An 18980-nucleotide genomic window follows, 5' to 3' on the forward strand; every position below is an offset into this window, starting at 1 on the left:
TCCAGGGCTCCTAGGTGGTCTTTCTGACTAGGGTGCTAAGAAGGGATGCATGGGGACATGGTGTTCAGGTCTCTCTCCATGAGTCCAGCCACTCTGCTTCTCAACATGTCCCAGACCCCCGAGGGTCCCCGACCACATTCCCACCCTCCCCTAACCTGTCTGCACTACTCTCTCCCTTCCTCTTTTTTCTCTGCCCCTCCCTAAAGATGGAAAAGGCCCCTAGGTGCCTGTGCTGCCCTCTGGCAACAAGTCAGCTCTTGGGGACCAGCAACAGGGCAGTAGTGGGGCACTTGTGTCCCCAGTAAAAACTGCTTCATTGGTAGCAGAATTGGAGGTCTTCTCTAGGGACAGAGACACAGAAGTGCCCAAAGAGGCACGTGCTGAAACCCATCACCTGCCCAGGGGAGGGGTCAGGCTGAAACCAGCCAGCACAGGTTATCCAGGGCTGGGGCCTGGGGTCAAAAGCCCTGGTTTTGAATCCCAGCTCTCATTTATTAAGTGTAGGACCTGGGGCAAATTACTTAACTTCTCTGAGCAAATATTTTCTCACCTACAAAAACTGAGATCATCACAGCAATGTGAATATGCAATGTGTATGTGAATACACTGGGGATCTAGACATTTAGAGGTAATTAAGATGATACATTTTATGTCATGTGGTTATTTTTTCATCACAGTAAACAATGAGGATAATAAAAGGACCTATGTCACAGCATTGTGAGGGTTAACTGAGGTAGTGCATGCAAAGCACCTGGCACATAACACATGCTCACTAAACACTGGCTTCTCCTGCCGTTGTGGAGTCTGACCACCTGCACGGCTTCCTGGGCTGGGACCGTGGGTTGTGCGCTATGGCCCAAGAAGGTAGAACAGTCCTGCCATGGAAAAACTGAGCCTCCGGCAGTAGCCTCAAGCTGTGTGTGGAAAGGGAAAGAACAAGGTGTGATGAAAAGAACTGGGGGAATCTTTAGCTAATCAATCTTGGGGCAATGGCAACATTTCTCTAGAACTTAGTTTCCTCCCTTATAACAAGAGGGGATTGACCCAGGATATTCCTAAAGTCTCTTCCACTGCCCAATATCTGTGACTACCTTAATGACAGGCAAACCTAGGAGTCAGGGTTCCCAAGCTATGTAGTCTGAAACAAGCATCATGATCTCTCTGGGCCTAGGGATCTATATCTGTGAAAGGGGGCAGGGGTGCTAACTCAGCCTTGGGAGGCTTCCTCTACCATGGAAGGGGCTGCCAAAACTTTTGTGCCATCTCCAGCTCGGACTCACCTTCTAGAAGGAAGAAGCCCGCTGGGCTGCTGAACTTGCAAATCTAAATATAGCACCCATAATGCCAGAAGTGTTATAAATCCAGCATAGATAGAAGTAGAATACAGAGCTGTGGAAGACGTGGGCGTCCATGTAATCCAGTCTTCTCAGTTTACAAGAGAAAATGAGGCACTGAGTGACAGACAGCAAGACTTGCTCTGATGGGCACAGCCAGGAAGCAGCAGCAATTGGAGTAGAATCCACCTCTTTGGACTCCAGTCCTATGCGGCCTCCTTCCTGTGCCCAAGAAATTATCTGGAAGGGGGAAGGAGCCACTTAAGCTGGGCCTTGGGCTGAGGGGATGGAATGAGAACAATTGTGGGTTCATAGCATTGGGTTAATTAGGTCTAAAAATGACTGGTTGGGTCCAAATTGTGAAGGCCTTTGAATGCCAAGCAAATGAGTTCATACTTCATCATGCAGGAAATGGGGAGATCTTGAAGTGGGGCATCGTGGGGCACCATGATGAGTAAGGGCAATGTAAGAAAATGCATTTAGAGGAAGGGAGAGATGGAGGGAGACCAGTGGGGCAGCCACGGGCATCATCATTGCCACGGGATCACAGTGGCTGTGACCGCAGGGGCAGGCATGAAGAGACAGAGACAGATAAGGTCATCTAGAGGTGAACTGACACAACTGATGATGGGAGATGAACAGTCAGACAGAAACAAATGGTCCCAAAAAAGCCCAGAGGTTTCAAGCCTGAGGATCCAAGGGTACCGGGTTATAAATTCTGTTGTCTTCTTATTCTCTTCCTTATCAGAAGTCTTCAACTTTTTATAATATGCTTGTGTTGAAATTTTAACAGCAAAAATAAAATATACTATAGAAACGATGAGTAGCATCCTAAAAAGAAATTCTGAATCAATGATAGATCATTTAAACAGCTTAGAAAGGAGAAAGTCAGACAAAGGATCAGCAGACCCGATGATGATGGTTATGTTTTTAAAAATTCATTCATTGTGTACAGTAATTAAGAGAGCAGATGTTTTCTTTTCTATATGTATATCAAGAAAAATGTTAGAGAGATTGCTACTCCAGAATGATCTTAGGAACATATATTTGGAGGTACTGGCCAGTTGTGAGGAGAGCACAGATTTCTAAGGTACCAGACCAAGCAGACGTAGCTAATTCACAGGAAAGAGCCAGCCGTCAGTGGAGTCCCAGGAGCTCCCAATGAGTGAGTAACTCTGAGCCAAGAGAAAAGGGCAGGATTATTCAAGAGCTTCTGCAGGCTCTTGAGGAGGGCGTGGCCTGGTGCAAGCTGGGGTTTAGGAACAGGAGCTGAGAAGGGCCCTGACAAGCCCTCACACACAGAGGACCAGCCCCACTGATACTGAAAACATAAAACTCCAGCCCCATCCTTGGTTAAGATTTGGAGAGGAAGAAGAAGGAAGGATTTATCTGCTGTTTTTGTTTGCAAAGAGTCTCTTTCCTCTGAGACCCTCCTTTAATCCATTCCTAAATCCAGATTAAGCAAGGATTTTCCTCTTATGAACACGGCTTTGCATTCCACCTTTCCTGGAGAATCAAAGTGCAAAAACCCGCTAAAACCTGCCTTTCACGATCCTCTGTGAGTGCATTAAGGAGCCAAAAGGAAAGCAAGATGTTTTCTGATCCTTTTATTTTTTTTTCTACTAAATTTCAAAAAACATACTTCTTGGGGATAATACCATCTTTTAAGTCATCTCCTGTGTTTAATAAAAATTACTGGCAAGGTATAGTTTTTGGTGATTTGGCTAAACTATCCATGTGCAGCTGCCTTCCCAGTGGTCCCTTGGTGCTGATGGAGCTTTGCGTCCAGTCCACCAGTCTACCCTTCCTGCGTCTGTTCTGTCCCTCCACATCCTGGGGCTGCTCTCAGCCTGCGGACACCTTTCTGAAGGGTGGTCAGCATCTATGGATTCCTCTCCTCACGCTGTCTTAGCTGGTGGGTCTTCCCTGCACAATCTACAAATGGTAACACTGCCCGTGGTTCTCGACCTTGGCCACACAGCAGAACCACCTGAGAGCCAACGGTGTGTGGGGGGCCTTGGGTAGGAGGACTATTAATAGCACCCTAAGTGACTCTAATGTGTAGCCAAAATCAAGACGCCCTCCTCCTCCTCATCATCCTCCAAGAAGAAGATGTATAGGCACTGCCCATTGATGTAATCTCTGATGTTCAATTCAAAAAATACTCAGTGAAAAAGACTGGGCTGTTTGTGTTCAGCTCCTCGAGCTGGAGTCCCCACTCTGATGCCAGGTTGCCAGGGAACAGAAGGCAGACAGATAGAAAGTATCTCTGTGTCAGATTTGTATTGATCTGAGCATCCATGAAGGTAAAAACCTGGTCATCAGCACCCACGGCTCATTCTTTCTGCTCTTTCTCCCTATTAAGAGCAGACATCACACCACTGACTAAAACTCCTATTTGCCAGTATGGTAGTTTCCTGGGGAGAGAAAGTGTCTGTGTAAGCCTTCAGCATCCCATTATGGAGTAAAGATATTTCAGGCAAAGAGTCAGATGGGAAAATACCTTGGAGGTTGGGGGCGGGGTGGGGGGTACTTCTCTTGTGCTCTTTGCAATTAAGCCTGGCCTAGAAGCAGATAAACCTGCTTTACTTCTTTTAATAAAGGTTCTCAGCTTCCTGTGTACATGAGAATCACCAGTCCCTAGAAGTTTGTAAAATGCAGATTGCTGGGCCCCACCTGGGATTTTTATTTCATTGAGATGGTTGAGGGCCCAGTAATCTGAATTTTTGTTTTTAATTTAATTTTTTGGCAAGCACAGTACTTTTACTTGTACTAAGCTTAGTGTTGATTAAAATGCTCTCTTCTTACCCTTGAATACAGCTGAGTATATGGAAGTATTTGTTAGTACTAAAGGTAGCCTAAGAACCCAAAATAATTCATCTTTTTGCAAAGGTATTTTTGTAGGTTAGAGATCAAAATGCCACCCATGTCAGGGCACATAAATACCCCGTTTTATGCAGAACTGTGATTAGTGGGTGAGTCCCACCTGTTGGTACCAATCAGCCATGCCAGGCTGGGGGGTGTTCTCAGCCAACCCTCCCTGCCACTACATATCACCCTACCCCCCCAAAACACAAAACAATAACAATAACAGAGACACCCCATAACCAAACCCAATCCTGGAGCACCTTCGGGCCTTGAGATCAACCCCAGTGGGAAGGCTCCCCCTTCCCCTTTGGTGCACATCACTGAAAGGAGTTTTGTTCCTGGTCTAAACCAGTCCCCCGGGTCTTCTGCAAGAAGAGCCGCTACAATGAACTGTAACGGCCTGCGTGGGCAAGCACTGTACATTCATTATCTATTCTCTCCACAGCAACCCTGAGAGGTAAGTATCTTCATTTACAGGTGCTAGTGTTGGGTGGTCTTCAGGCCATCCTGAAGGTTCCTTCAAACCTGGGTTTGAGGAACAGGCAGGAAGCGGAGAGGGACTCTTTCCTGCCCCTTGGGCCCAACCCCCTAATCCAAGGCCCCCAGAAACAAGGCCTCCAGCAGATCTTCCTGATCCACACTCTTGATCCTTGTCTGCTCAGGTCAGGTCTGGTCTTCTCTCTCCCCTCCCTCAAGTATAGGGGTCCCGACATTTCACTGCTCCCTGTCATACCCACCCAGATCGGAGTTTCAGCTCATTAAAAGCCCCTCTGTTTGCAGGGGGAGGAAAGGTACGGGTAAAGACTGGGTGGCTAAGCAGACAAAGCCTCAAGATCATGCTTACTTACGAAAATGTTTGAGATACAAGTGGAAAATGCAGATTACAAAATGTCATGTATGATCTTAATTATGTAAAATCTATACCTACTATACATGTGTAGCAAAACATTGGAAGGCTGTTTAATTAAATGTTAATAGCAGAGGTTGGAATTAAGAGTGACATTTTAAGTATTATTTCCAAATTTTGATACAGTGAACACCTGTGACGTGCGGCCCCCATGATAGTATCTTACAAAAATAGTTTCACTGCCCTGAAAATCCCCTGTTCCACCTATTCATCTTTCCCTCCCTCCTCCCAAACTCAGGACAGCAACTGATCTTTTTACTGTTTCCATAGTTTTGCCTTTTCTGGATTCCATTTGGAATCATACAGTATGTAGCCCTTTCAGCCTTTCAGGATGGATTCACTTAGCATATGTTACATTTTTTATCAGACATAAAGTTACAAAATTAAAAATTCTACAACCTGTGTCACCAGCTACTACTTACTTACCTGGGACTCCAAACAAAAAAAGGTCACATTCCTTTTCGCCATTCAAAATACAGTACCCCTATCCCACTTTTACTGGATTTCCTGCCACTGGCATTCAGGGAGTCCCCGGGCTGCTTACACATCTCACACTGCCCCATCCTGGCTAGATCCATGAACCCATCTTCCTGGAACCATTTCCCTTAACTCCTCCCACCACTTCCCCATCCCCCCCAACTGTGGTGCAGCTGGCATCCTCCAGCCTCCATGTAGATTTCTAAGGCTCTTTCCACCTTTGGCCACAGACCCTTTCCTCATTTCTGCACAACCCAACAGACTTACTAACATGTAGTAAGTCTCTGCTGAAATTTGGGGAATAACAGAAGGGAAGCACAACACAGAGAATGATTTATATTTGTTATTAGACAAGGATTCACTCACCATCCTGGATCTATCTTTAAGTCTTCCAAGCTTTGTTCCCAGCCATAGACCATTCCAAGAGCCAGCCCACCTCTAGACTGTAGAAATCCTTCTAGAGGTCGACCTGTGGAGGGACCAACAACCAGAAAGCCCCAGGAAGATGGGAAACATTCAGGCAGCAAAGCCCAAGTCTTGCCCACCACCTGTTCATCTTCCTCGCTTCCTGTCCTAGAGAAGAGTCTTTTCAGGCTGAGTGGCAGCCCATTTCACACAGACAGGGATATGGTCATGTCTTAGTCCCAACGTCACCAAATGGTCCTGACCATGTGGCTCTGCACCAAGCAGGTCCAGTCTCTTTTTCCATTGTTGCAAAAGGAGGGAGGGGGGGTCATGTTCACCCTTCACCACCACCCCCACCCTTCATCGCCGCTCTGCTGCTTCAGCAGACTGTGGATCAAGAAAGCACATGAGTCTAAAATGAATAAAAATCTACAGGCAGGGGGGAGGAGTCAAGATGGCGGAGAAGTAGCAGGCTGAGACGACATCGGGTAGCAGGAGATCAGCTAGATAGCTTATCTAACCATTGTGAACACCTACAAATCCAACGGGAAATCGAAGAGAAGAAGAGCAACAATTCCAGAAACAGAAAATTGATCACTTTCTGAAAGGTAGGACCTGCGGAGAAGTGAATCCAAAGCGACAGGAAGATAGACCCCGGGGGGAGGGGCCGGCTCCCGGCAAGCGGCGGAGCGACCGAGCACAAAATCGGGACTTTTAAAAGTCGGCTCCACTGGGAGACATCGCTCCAGAGGCTAAACTGGGGGGAAACCCAGGCGGGGTCAGCATAACCCCAGATCCCGCGGGGTCACAGAAGGACTGGGGGTGTCTGAGTGCCGCAGAGCTCGCAGGTATTAGAGCGGGGAAGCCGGCTACAGCGACAAAGCCGAGGAGCGAGCTCTAAGCCCGGGGTTACCTTGTGCCAATCGCAGGCTGGGTGGGCTCGGAGCGCGGCCGGAGGCCACGGAGACGAAAGCGACCCGGCGCTTTTCTCCAGCTCCAGCAATTGACTGCTTTCCTCAAGGCGCGACCGCAGGCCAGGGAGGCGGGGCGGTGGGCGCTTTGCTCTGAGAGTGCACTGAGGAGCGGAACCCCAAGCTCTCGGCTCCTCCGGGCCGGAGACTGGGAGGCCGCCATCTTCATTCCCGTCCTCCGGAACTCTACGGAAAGCGCTCAGGGAACAAAAGCTCCCGAAAGCAAACCCGAGCGGATTACTTAGCCCGGCCCCTGGCAAGGGCAGTGCAATTCCGCCTGCGGCAAAGACACTTGAGAATCACTACAACAGGCCCCTCCCCCAGAAGATCAACAAGAAACCCATCCAAAACCAACTTCGCTCACCAAGAACAGCGGAATTCCACAGCAGGAGAAAGCAAATCTTATCTGGACAAAATGACAAGGCGGAAAAACTCACCTCAAAAAAAAGAACAAGAGGCCGTACCGAAGGCTGGAGACCTAATCAATACGGACATAGGTAACATGACAGATCTAGAGTTCAGAATGACAATTCTCAAGGTTCTAGCCGGGCTCGAAAAAGGCATAGAAGATATTAGAGAAACCCTCTCCGGAGAGATAAAAGCCCTTTCTGGAGAAATAAAAGAACTAAAATCTAACCAAGTTGAAATCAAAAAAGCTATTCATGAGGTGCAATCAAAAATGGAAGCTCTCACTGCCAGGATAAATGAGGCAGAAGAAAGAATTAGTGACATAGAAGACCAAATGATAGAGAATAAAGAAGCTGAGCAAAAGAGAGACAAACAAATACTGGACCACGAGGAGAGAATTCGAGAGATAAGTGACACCATAAGACGACACAACATTAGAATAATTGGGATTCCAGAAGAAGAAGAAAGAGAGAGGGGAGCAGAAGGTATATTGGAGACAATTATTGGAGAGAATTTCCCTAATATGGCAAAGGGAACAAACATCAAAATCCAGGAGATGCTAAGAACACCCCTCAAAATCAATAAAAATAGGTCCACACCTCGTCACCTGATAGTAAAATTTACAAGTCTTAGCGACAAAGAGAAAATCCTGAAAGCAGCCCGGGAAAAGAAGTCTGTAACATACAAGGGTAAAAACATTAGATTGGCAGCGGACCTATCCACAGAGACCTGGCAGGCCAGAAAGAACTGGCATGATATATTCAGAGCACTAAACGAGAAAAACATGCAGCCAAGAATACTATACCCGGCTAGGCTATCATTGAAAATAGAAGGAGAGATAAAGAGCTTCCAGGACAAACAAAAGCTGAAAGAAGTTGCAAACACCAAACCAGCTCTACAGGAAATATTGAAAGGGGTCCTCTAAGCAAAGAGAGACCCTAAAAGTAGTAGATCAGAAAGAAACAGAGACAATATACTGTAACAGTCACCTTACAGGCAATACAATGGCACTAAATTCATATCTCTCAATAGTTACCCTGAATGTTAATGGGCTCAATGCCCCAATCAAAAGACACAGGGTATCAGAATGGATAAAAAAACAAAACCCATCAATATGCTGCCTACAAGAAACTCATTTTAGACCCGAAGACACCTCCAGATTTAAAGTGAGGGGGTGGAAAACAATGTACCATGCTAATGGACATCAGAAGAAAGCTGGGGTGGCAATCCTTATATCAGATCAATTAGATTTTAAGCCAAAGACTATAATAAGAGATGAGGAAGGACACTATATCATACTCAAAGGGTCTGTCCAACAAGAAGATCTAACAATCTTAAATACCTATGCCCCTAACATGGGAGCAGCCAACTATATAAACCAATTAATAACAAAATCAAAGAAATACATCGACAGTAATACAATAATAGCAGGGGACTTTAACACTCCCCTCACTGAAATGGACAGATCATCTAAGCAAAAGATCAACAAGGAAATAAAGGCCTTAAATGACACACTGGACCAGATGGACATCACAGATATATTCAGAACATTCCATCCCAAAGCAACAGAATATACATTCTTCTCTAGTGCACATGGAACATTCTCCAGAATAGACCACATCCTGGGTCATAAATCAGGTCTCAATCGGTACCAAAAGATCGAGATCATTCCCTGCATATTTTCAGACCACAATGCTCTGAAGCTCGAACTCAATCACAAGAGGAAATTTGGAAAGAACGCAAATACATGGAGACTAAACAGCATCCTTCTAAAGAATGAATGGGTCAACCAGGAAATTAAAGAAGAATTGACAAAATTCATGGAAACAAATGATAATGAAAACACAACAGTTCAAAATCTGTGGGACATAACAAAGGCAGTCCTGAGAGGAAAATATATAGCGGTGCAAGCCTTTCTCAAGAAACAAGAAAGGTCTCAAATACACAGCCTAACCCTACACCTCAAGGAGCTGGAGAGAGAACAACAAAGAAAGCCTAAACCCAGCAGGAGAAGAGAAATCATAAAGATCAGAGCAGAAATCAATGAAATAGAAACTAAAAAAACAATAGAACAAATCAACAAAACTAGGAGCTGGTTCTTTGAAAGAATTAATAAGATTGATAAGCCCCTGGCCAGACTTATCAAAAAGAAAAGAGAAAGGATGCAAATAAATAAAATCATGAATGAAAGAGGAGAGATCACAACCAACACCAAAGAAATACAAACAATTATAAGAACATACTACGAGCAACTCTATGGCAACAAATTTGACAATCTGGAAGAAATGGATACATTTCTAGAGATGTATAAACTATCACAACTGAACCAGGAAGAAATAGATAACCTGAACAGATCCATAACCAGTAAGGAGATTGAAACAGTCATCAAAAATCTCCAAACAAACAAAAGTCCAGGACCAGACGGCTTCCCAGGGGAATTCTACCAAACATTTAAAGAAGAATTAATTCCTATTCTCCTGAAACTGTTCCAAAAAATCGAAATGGAAGGAAAACTTCCAAACTCATTCTATGAGGCCAACATCACCTTGATCCCAAAACCAGACAAGGATCCCACCAAAAAAGAGAATTACAGACCAATATCCTTGATGAACACAGATGTGAAAATTCTCACCAAAATACTGGCCAATAGGATCCAACAGTACATTAAAAGGATTATTCACCACGACCAAGTGGGATTTATTCCAGGGCTGCAAGGTTGGTTCAACATCCGCAAATCCATCAATGTGATACAATACATTAATAAAAGAAAGAGTAAGAACCATATGATACTCTCAATAGATGCTGAAAAAGCATTTGACAAAGTACAGCATCCCTTCCTGATTAAAACTCTTCAAAGTGTAGGGATAGAAGGCACATACCTCAATATTATCAAAGCCATCTATGAAAAACCCACCGCAAATATCATTCTCAATGGAGAAAAACTGAAAGCTTTTCCGCTAAGGTCAGGAACACGGCAGGGATGTCCGTTATCACCACTGCTGTTCAATATAGTACTAGAAGTCCTAGCCTCAGCAATCAGACAACAAAAAGAAATTAAAGGCATCCAAATCGGCAAAGAAGAAGTCAAACTATCACTCTTTGCAGATGATATGATACTATATGTGGAAAACCCAAAAGACTCCACTCCAAAACTGCTAGAACTTATACAGGAATTCAGTAAAGTGTCAGGATATAAAGTCAATGCACAGAAATCAGTCGCATTTCTTTACACTAACAACAAGACAGAAGAAAGAGAAATTGAGGAGTCAGTCCCATTTACAATTGTACCCAAAACCATAAGATACCTAGGAATAAATCTAACCAAAGAGGCAAAGAATCTCTACTCAGAAAACTATAAAGTACTCATGAAAGAAATTGAGGAAGACACAAAGAAATGGAAAAATATTCCATGCTCATGGATTGGAAGAACAAATATTGTGAAAATGTCTATTCTACCTAAAGCAATCTACACACTTAATGCAATCCCTATCAAAATCCCATCCATTTTTTTTAAAGAAATAGAACAAATAATCCTAAAATTTATATGGAACCAGAAAAGACCTCGAATAGCCAAAGGAATATTGAAAAAGAAAGCCAAAGTTGGTGGCATCACAATTCCAGACTTCAAGCTCTATTACAGAGCTGTCATCATCAAGACAGTATGGTACTGGCACAAAAACAGACATATAGACCAATGGAACAGAATAGAGAGCCCAGAAATAGACCCTCAACTCTATGGTCAACTAATCTTGGACAAAGCAGGAAAGAATATCCAATGGAAAAAAGACAGCCTCTTCAACAAATGGTGCTGGGAAAATTGGACAGCCACATGCAGAAAAATGAAATTGGACTATTTCCTTACACCACACACGAAAATAGACTCAAAATGGATGAAGGACCTCAATGTGCAAAAGGAATCTATCAAAATCCTTGAGGACAATGCAGGCAGCAACCTGTTTGACCTCAACCACAGCAACTTCTTCCTAGGAACATCGCCAAAGGCAACAGAAGCAAGGGCAAAAATGAACTATTGGGATTTCATCAAGATCAAAAGCTTTTGCACAGCAAAGGAAACAGTTAACAAAACCAAAAGACAACTGACAGAATGGGAGAAGATATTTGCAAACGACATATCAGATAAAGGGCTCGTGTCCAAAATCTATAAAGAGCTTATCAAACTCAATACCCAGAGAACAAATAATCCAGTCAAGAAATGGGCAGAGGACATGAACAGACATTTCTGCAAAGAAGACATCCAGATGGCCAACAGACACATGAAAAAATGCTCCACATCACTCGGCATCAGGGAAATACAAATCAAAACCACAATGAGATACCACCTCACACCAGTCAGAATGGCTAAAATTAACAAGTCAAGAAATGACAGATGCTGGCGAGGATGTGGAGAGAGGTGAACCCTCCTACACTGCTGGTGGGAATGCAAGCTGGTGCAACCACTCTGGAAAACAGTGTGGAGGTTCCTCAAAAAACTGAAAATAGAGCTACCCTACGACCCAGCAATTGCACTCCTGGGTATATATCCTAAAGATACAAACGTGGTGCTCCGAAGGGGCACGTGCACCCAAATGTTTATAGCAGCAATGTCCACAATAGCCAAACTGTGGAAAGAGCCTAGATGTCCATCAACAGATGAATGGATAAAGAAGAGGTGGTATATATACACAATGGAATACTATGCAGCCATCAAAAGACATGAAATCTTGCCATTTGCGACGACGTGGATGGAACTAGAGGGTACCATGCTTAGCGAAATAAGTCAATCGGAGAAAGACAACTATCATATGATCTCTTTGATATGAGGAAGTGGAGATGCAAGGCGGGGGGGGGGTTGGGGGGAGGTAGGAAAAGAAAGAATGAAAAGATGGGATTGGGAGGGAGACAAACCATAAAAGATTCAATCTCAAGAAACAGACTGAGGGTTGCGGGGGGAGGGGGGACGGGAGAGGGTGGTGGGGAAATGGACATTGGGGAGGGTATGGGCTATGATGAGTGCTGTGAAATGTGTAAACCTGACGATTCACAGACCTGTACCCCTGGGGATAAAAATACATTATATGTTTATTAAAATAAAAAAAAAAAAATCTACAGGCAGAGGGTAGTCTAAATCCACATGGAGGAAACTCAAGAGACCCACAAAGGAGGGACAGCCCAGGAAAACCAATGCCCCAGTGAGGTTGTTGAACTGACCGCTCAGCTTCACTGTCTGGAACTTTGCACTGGGATTCTGGAGGACTTGAGTTTTCCCAAAGCATCAATTTGCTTAACTCAGGTGCAGCTGAAAGGCCCACAGCACAAAAAGGCGTTGGGGGGTGGTCTCCTGACCGGTGAAGTCTGCCCCACGCAAATGGTTGGAAATGCAAATTATCCGACCCACTCTGGACCTACCCAATCAGAACGTCTGGGGGCGGGGCCCACCTTCTGCCTTTCAATAGCCCTTGGGCAGGTGCAGTTGAAGGTGAGAAGGGCCTTCTTTGAAGGCAAAAAGTTGCTGGTTACTTTCAAACAATTTTTTGTCCAGCTCAGAACATGAGAGATCTAAATCTTTTAAGATCTAGGCTTAGCCTGGGGCATGGTACTTTAGGGTGTTGTTAAAAGCTAAGTTTGTTGACATTAATTCAAAAGCTTCAAAAAAAAAATTTAAATCCGTCACAAAGGAGTGAATGTATAATTTTATTTGGTTTCTATGAGTAATAATAATTACAATTAATTGTGTGATCTGCTCACCATTTTAAAATGCTAAAGTGCCATGCTGCTTAAAAATATGTATTAAGGTCTTTTTCCCCCCCAAGGTTTTATTTAAATTCAAGTTAGTTCTAGTTTAAGTGGTAGAATTTACTGATTCATCAGTTGCATATAATACCCAGTGCTCCTCCCATCAAGTGTCCTCCTTAATCCCCAACACCCAGTTACCCCATCTCCCATCCACCTCCCCTCCAGCAACCCTGTTTGTTTCCTATAGTTTAAAGTCTCTTATGATTTGCCTCCCTTATTTTATTCTTCCTTCCCTTCCCTTATGTTTGTCTGCTTTGTTTCTTAATTCCATGTTTGAGTGAAATTATATGGTGTCTTTCTCTGACCAGCTTATTTCACTTAGCATAATACCCTCTAGTTCCATTCACATCATTGCAAATGGCAAGATTTCATTCTTTTAGATGGCTGAGTAATATTTCATTGTATATATATACACATCTTCTTTATTCATTCATCTGTTTATGAACATCTGGGCTCTTTCCATAGCTGGCTATTGTGGACATTGCTGCTGTAATCATTGGGGTGCATATGTATCCCTTTGAATTACTATGTTTATATCCTCTAAATAAATACCTAATAATGTGGTTGCTGGGTCATAGAGTAGCTCTATTTTTAATTTTTTGAGAAACCTCCATATTGTCTTCCACAGTGGCTGTACCAGCTTCCATTCCCACCAACAGTGTAAGAGGGTTCCCTTTTTCCACATCCTCAACAACATTTGATGTTTCCTGAAATGTTAATTTTAACCATTCTGACTGGTGTGAGGTGATACCTCATTGTGATTGTGATTTCGATTTGTATTTCTCTGATAATAAGTGATGTTGAGAATTTTTTCATGTGTCTGTTGGCCATTTGTATGTTTTCTTTGGAAAAATGTGTGTTCATGTCTTCTGCTCATTTCTTGACTGGAATATTTATTTTGGGGGTCTTGAGTTTGATAAATTCTTTATAGATTTTGGATATTAGTCCTTTATCTGATATGTCATTTGCAAATACCTTCTCCCATTCCATGGGTTGCCTATTAGTTTTGTTGATTGTTTCCTTTGCTATGCAGAAGCTTTTTATCTTGATGAAGTCCCAATAGCTCATTTTTGCTTTTGTTTCTCTTGCCTTTGGAGATGTGTCTAGTAAGAAGTTGCTGTGGCCAAGGTCAAAGCGGTTGCTGCCTCTGTTCTCCTTGAAGATTTTGTTGGATTACTGTCTCACATTTAGGTCTTTCATCCATTTTGACTTTATTTTTGTGTATGATGTGAGAAAGTGGTCCAGTTTCATTCTTCTACATTTGGCTGTCCAGTATTCCCAACACTGTTTGTTGAAAAGACTGTCTTTTTTCCATTGGATATTCTTTCCTGTTTTGTTGAAGATTAGTTATTCCTATAATTATGGGTCCATTTCTGGGTTCTATGTGTCTGTTTTTTTGCTAGTACCATACCATCTTGATGATTACAGCTTTGTCATACAGCTTGGAGTCTAGAATTGTGATGCCTCCTGCTTTGCTTCTCTTTTCAATTTTCCTTTGGCTATTCAGGGTCTTTTCTGGTTCCATACAAACTTTAGAATTATTTGTTCTAGCTCTGTGAAAAATGCTGTTGGTATTTCAGTAGGGATTGCCATATTAGTATTTTCTTAAAACATATATTAGATAAGTCTTGTTCTTCATTTTATTTTGTTACGTGAACATGGCTGTGTCTTCATAATTTTAAAAATTAAATTGTGATCCTTTATCCTTCTGCCATTCATGGAAGGATATCTCTTAAAGGACTATTCAAAAAGAAGCTGCTTTATGCTTATTTTCACCTACACCTGACGTACCACAGTGAGACAGCTGGTATTTAAATCTGGGAACAGTCCAGCTGTATATTCCTTTCGCATATGCTTTAATGTTGTAGTAGCGCAAAAAAGTGCTCCAAAGTGGGACAGTTGATGCCAGAGAGGAGGAAAGCTGTGCATTACACAGTGTCTGAATAGTTGATAAAATGAAATGAGAGTATCATCACATCTTGGTTTGGGGGATACTGTGTTTTTCCAGGTGACAGAAGCTGGGTGGCTATAACTGAGTAGTCCATGGGCATAAGAATTTGTGTGAACGAGAGGCAGAGGGAAAAGAAAAATTTTGCATACAAAGTGTATAGTTTATGAACCAATTCAACAATGTGCCATAATTACATATTATAATTATAATTATTTTAATAACCTATAATGGAAAGAAATTAGGAAAGGCCAAGAAGCATCAAATACCAAGTTGAGCAAAATTACATCAGGGTCTTGCAACAGTTCACATCTGTTTATTTCCACTTGCAGCAAAACTGCTTATAGAGGTCAGCCCCGGGCTCCCCCTTACTCTGTGTCTGGTTCTTGACAAACTTCAGAGGGCATCCTTTACGCTGGCTCGTTTTGTCCTTGAACCTGGTTAAGGATTAATTCAGCCTGAAAGTGTTCTTTTCAGTTACAGTCAGCTTACAGCCAGAGTCGCCGCCTGCTCTGCCGTGGAAGTTATTAAATTGCCTCCTAGTCAAACCATTCCAACTCCTCTCTCAATCTCTCCTTCTCTCCATGACCAACTCTCTTATCTTCCATTTTCTCTCATTCCTCTGTCTCAGAGATTCCCTAGAGTTCTACAGGAAAAGGAGATAGGAGTTGGGGGTAGGATATATGTGAACAAACTCTAGAATCCTGTGGCATTCTGAGGCAACTCAGAAGTCCAGCTCTAGGGAGCCTCCGTGTGTCTCAGAGGGGCAGGCGGTCCCCCTTCTCCCTCATCCATTCTTTCCTCTCTGCTGCTGTGCCTGGGGCTTTGCTGAGTTCTCACAGGAATGGAATTAGTGAGCACAGCCTATCTAACTGGGGATACAAAATGTGGTCTCATTTCCTTTGTTATCCAAATGACCATTTGGCACCGGCCTCTTCCCACATCCCAACCTGGGCCCCTCAGTGGGTCCCCCAGTTTTGTAGGCAATTCCCCAAGATGCAGCCTAAAGTTGTCCTGAAAGAAGTTTCTCTTATCCGTCTACCCAACCCTCCAGCCTGTCTTCCCTTTGCGTTTTGCTCCTCCAAGTCAATGGAACACACCTTTCCCCACAGCCCGGCTGAAGCATGGTGCAATGACCAACCGGATACCACTGAACATTCGGGGGGCAATGGAGAGGAATTCTTTCATGGCAAATGGCTAGCGATGGTGGCAGTTAGGGCTCTACTTAGAGCTGGAACCCAGACCCAGCCTCAGGTTCCAGCCAACATGCCACTCTTGTAACCCTCCCCACCTGCCCATCAATGAATATCCCTCAGGTTTGTCTGTGCTCTTCAAGATTAGCTCCTGTCATTTGACCTGGAAGGGGCGGGAGCTCCCCAGAATCCCCAGGGCAAGTTCCCATTCTTTATTTGAGAATCTTCCTTTTCCCAAAATGGTTGAGGGTAGGAGGGACGATCCCTACACAGTAAATCTCACCCCACCCCTTGGTGCCCAACACCTCTCAGTAAACAACTGCAGTGGATCATCAGCCTTGATGGGTCTTAAATTAACACTTAGCAGCGGACGCCAGGCAGAGCTTCTCCAGCAAGCTTCCACTCATGCTCTAAACTGCTCTACCCACACTGCGGAGCTTCGCAACAAAGGCGTCCTAAATCCATGCAGAGCCAGAGACTATTCCTCCAGATTCCCCCCAGTCAACAGGGTTTCATAGACCTCCACCAAGCTTAATTGTGCCCAATCTTCATATTACCTGTAACACAATGCCTAGCTCCCAGAGTTAGAGAAATCTGTCATCAGGTTTATGGGAAATCACAATTTTCTCCAAGAACAATGGCTATGTGCAAAATTTACATTTCGTTAACTATAAGGCCCAGTCAAATGGTTTCTTCAAAACAAAGGAAAGGCTTGCCTGAAAAGTGACTTCAACTGTCTTACTCTTTGAGGACAGAACTGTGCAAAATTATATATACATAATTTATGTATATATATAAATAAGAAATATATTATATATTTATATACATCATTATTTATATACAATATAAAATATAAACATGTATATTTTGCACATAATGTGGAACATATTTTTACATGTAAATATATTTAAATATAAGTAATATATTTATATATTTTTTAAAGTCAGAAAGTTATTATGAAGGAAAAAAACCATGGCCCTATACTCTGACCCTGTTAACATTTTTCTCTACATATGTATATAAAACAGATAATAGAAATGATATCTGTACAAGCTATGAACATTCAAATAATATAGAAAAATCTTCATTATAAAAAGAAAGTCTCTTGTTTACAAAACGGAAGCCCCCATCCCCAGTCGAGCCTCCTGCTTTCACTCCACAGTTGATACACACCCAGCTCTGAGGACATGTAGAGGCTGAAATCTATTCCTTGACTCTTTGCCAGGCTGTGTGCCCTGCCACTGTGCAGGTGTCCACCCAGAAGAAAGGGGTACATTTTCCTAATTCATATGAGAATGCTCTGTTGCCTTTGAAAACAGTCTTTGAATAACTGCTTGCATATCCCTCTAAAAAGCTACACATGTACTGGCTTATAGGAATATACGTGTCCTTTCTCATCCCACAGAAAAAATATGTGGTACACACATTGTTCTGAACTTCACTTCCTTTCTTCCTTTTTTTCTTTTTTCTCCTTCACCGTTTTGTTTTTTTTTAAACTTAATATGTGTTGGAGATTTTTATGTGTCAGCAATGCAGGTGTGTGTTTCCTTTTTTTTCTTTTTTTTTTTTTTAAGGGTCTATGGCATTCCATTGTATGGCTTTATCAAAGTCTGTGTAACTAGTTCCCTTTTAATGATAGATGGGCATTTAGGTTGTTTCCAGGTTTTTTAGTGGGGAGGCAGGAAGGGTTAGGGCTATTACGCAAAGTGCTTATGTGTACATAATGGTATGGTTTTATGACCATGTTTATAATGGCAAGTTCCTAGCAGCAGAATTTCTGGGTCAAAAGGCATGGAGGTTTTAAAATTTAATAGATATTGATTGTAACAATGTGCATTCCCAAGAATATCTGTATTTTTGTACCCCCCCCCCACCCAGGGTATTATCAAGTTACGTTCTGCCAGTCTGATGAGCCAAACGTATCGCATTGTTGTTTCAATTTAGATTTCTTTAGATATAAGTAATGTTAAATATCTTTTTATTAGTCTGTTAGCCACTCACACTTTTCTGTTAGCCATGTGTTTGCATCTTTTGCCCATTTCCTATTGAATTATTAATAATATTTTGCAGAGTCATAAGATTTGTCGATCAGAACATGAGTCATTATTGTGTCGCAAATATTTCTTCCAGCACATCATTTATCTTTCGATCTTGTGCATATTATTTTTTGTTCTACAGGGTTTCCAAGTGTACATGCAGTCAGATTCATTAATCATTTTCTTTATGGCTTCTGTGTATGTACAACTTTTTTGTGACAGTTTTTCTAGATTCTACCTAGTAAAATTAACAAAAAAAAAATCTTGGACCTGATTTCAGCCCACGTGTCCAAGGTCACTCCATCTTGCAATGTGAATGGTCTAAGGACACTCAGTGGTGAAGAGTGAGGTTTATCAGAGGGTTTTGCCTCATGTGTGTCCTCAGAATGGACAGATCTGAAAATCAAAATGTCTCTTCAGAGCCTGAGCCTGGCCCAGAGATCCAATAGACAGGGACAGGGATAGGGATAGGCTTATGCCCAATGACCATGTTCCTTATAGAATACTTACCCTCAGACAAACCATAAGTCACTCTTAATCTCACAAAACAAACTGAGGATTGCTGGGGGGAGGAGAGGTATGGAGAGGGTGGCTGGGTTATGGACATTGGGGAGGGTATGTGCTATGGTGAGTGCCGTGA

At 42.9% G+C, this 18980-nt stretch overlaps 1 protein-coding gene across 4 annotated transcripts in view; it reads left to right on the forward strand.

Moving 5' to 3' along the window:
* Positions 1 to 18980, forward strand: part of BLNK (B cell linker) — a 111323-nt gene that overhangs the window by 42761 nt on the left and 49582 nt on the right. The gene's annotated exons all lie outside the window — the stretch shown is intronic.

Source organism: Martes martes, assembly GCF_963455335.1.
Source record: "Martes martes genome assembly, chromosome: 14".
NCBI lineage: Eukaryota > Metazoa > Chordata > Mammalia > Carnivora > Mustelidae > Martes > Martes martes.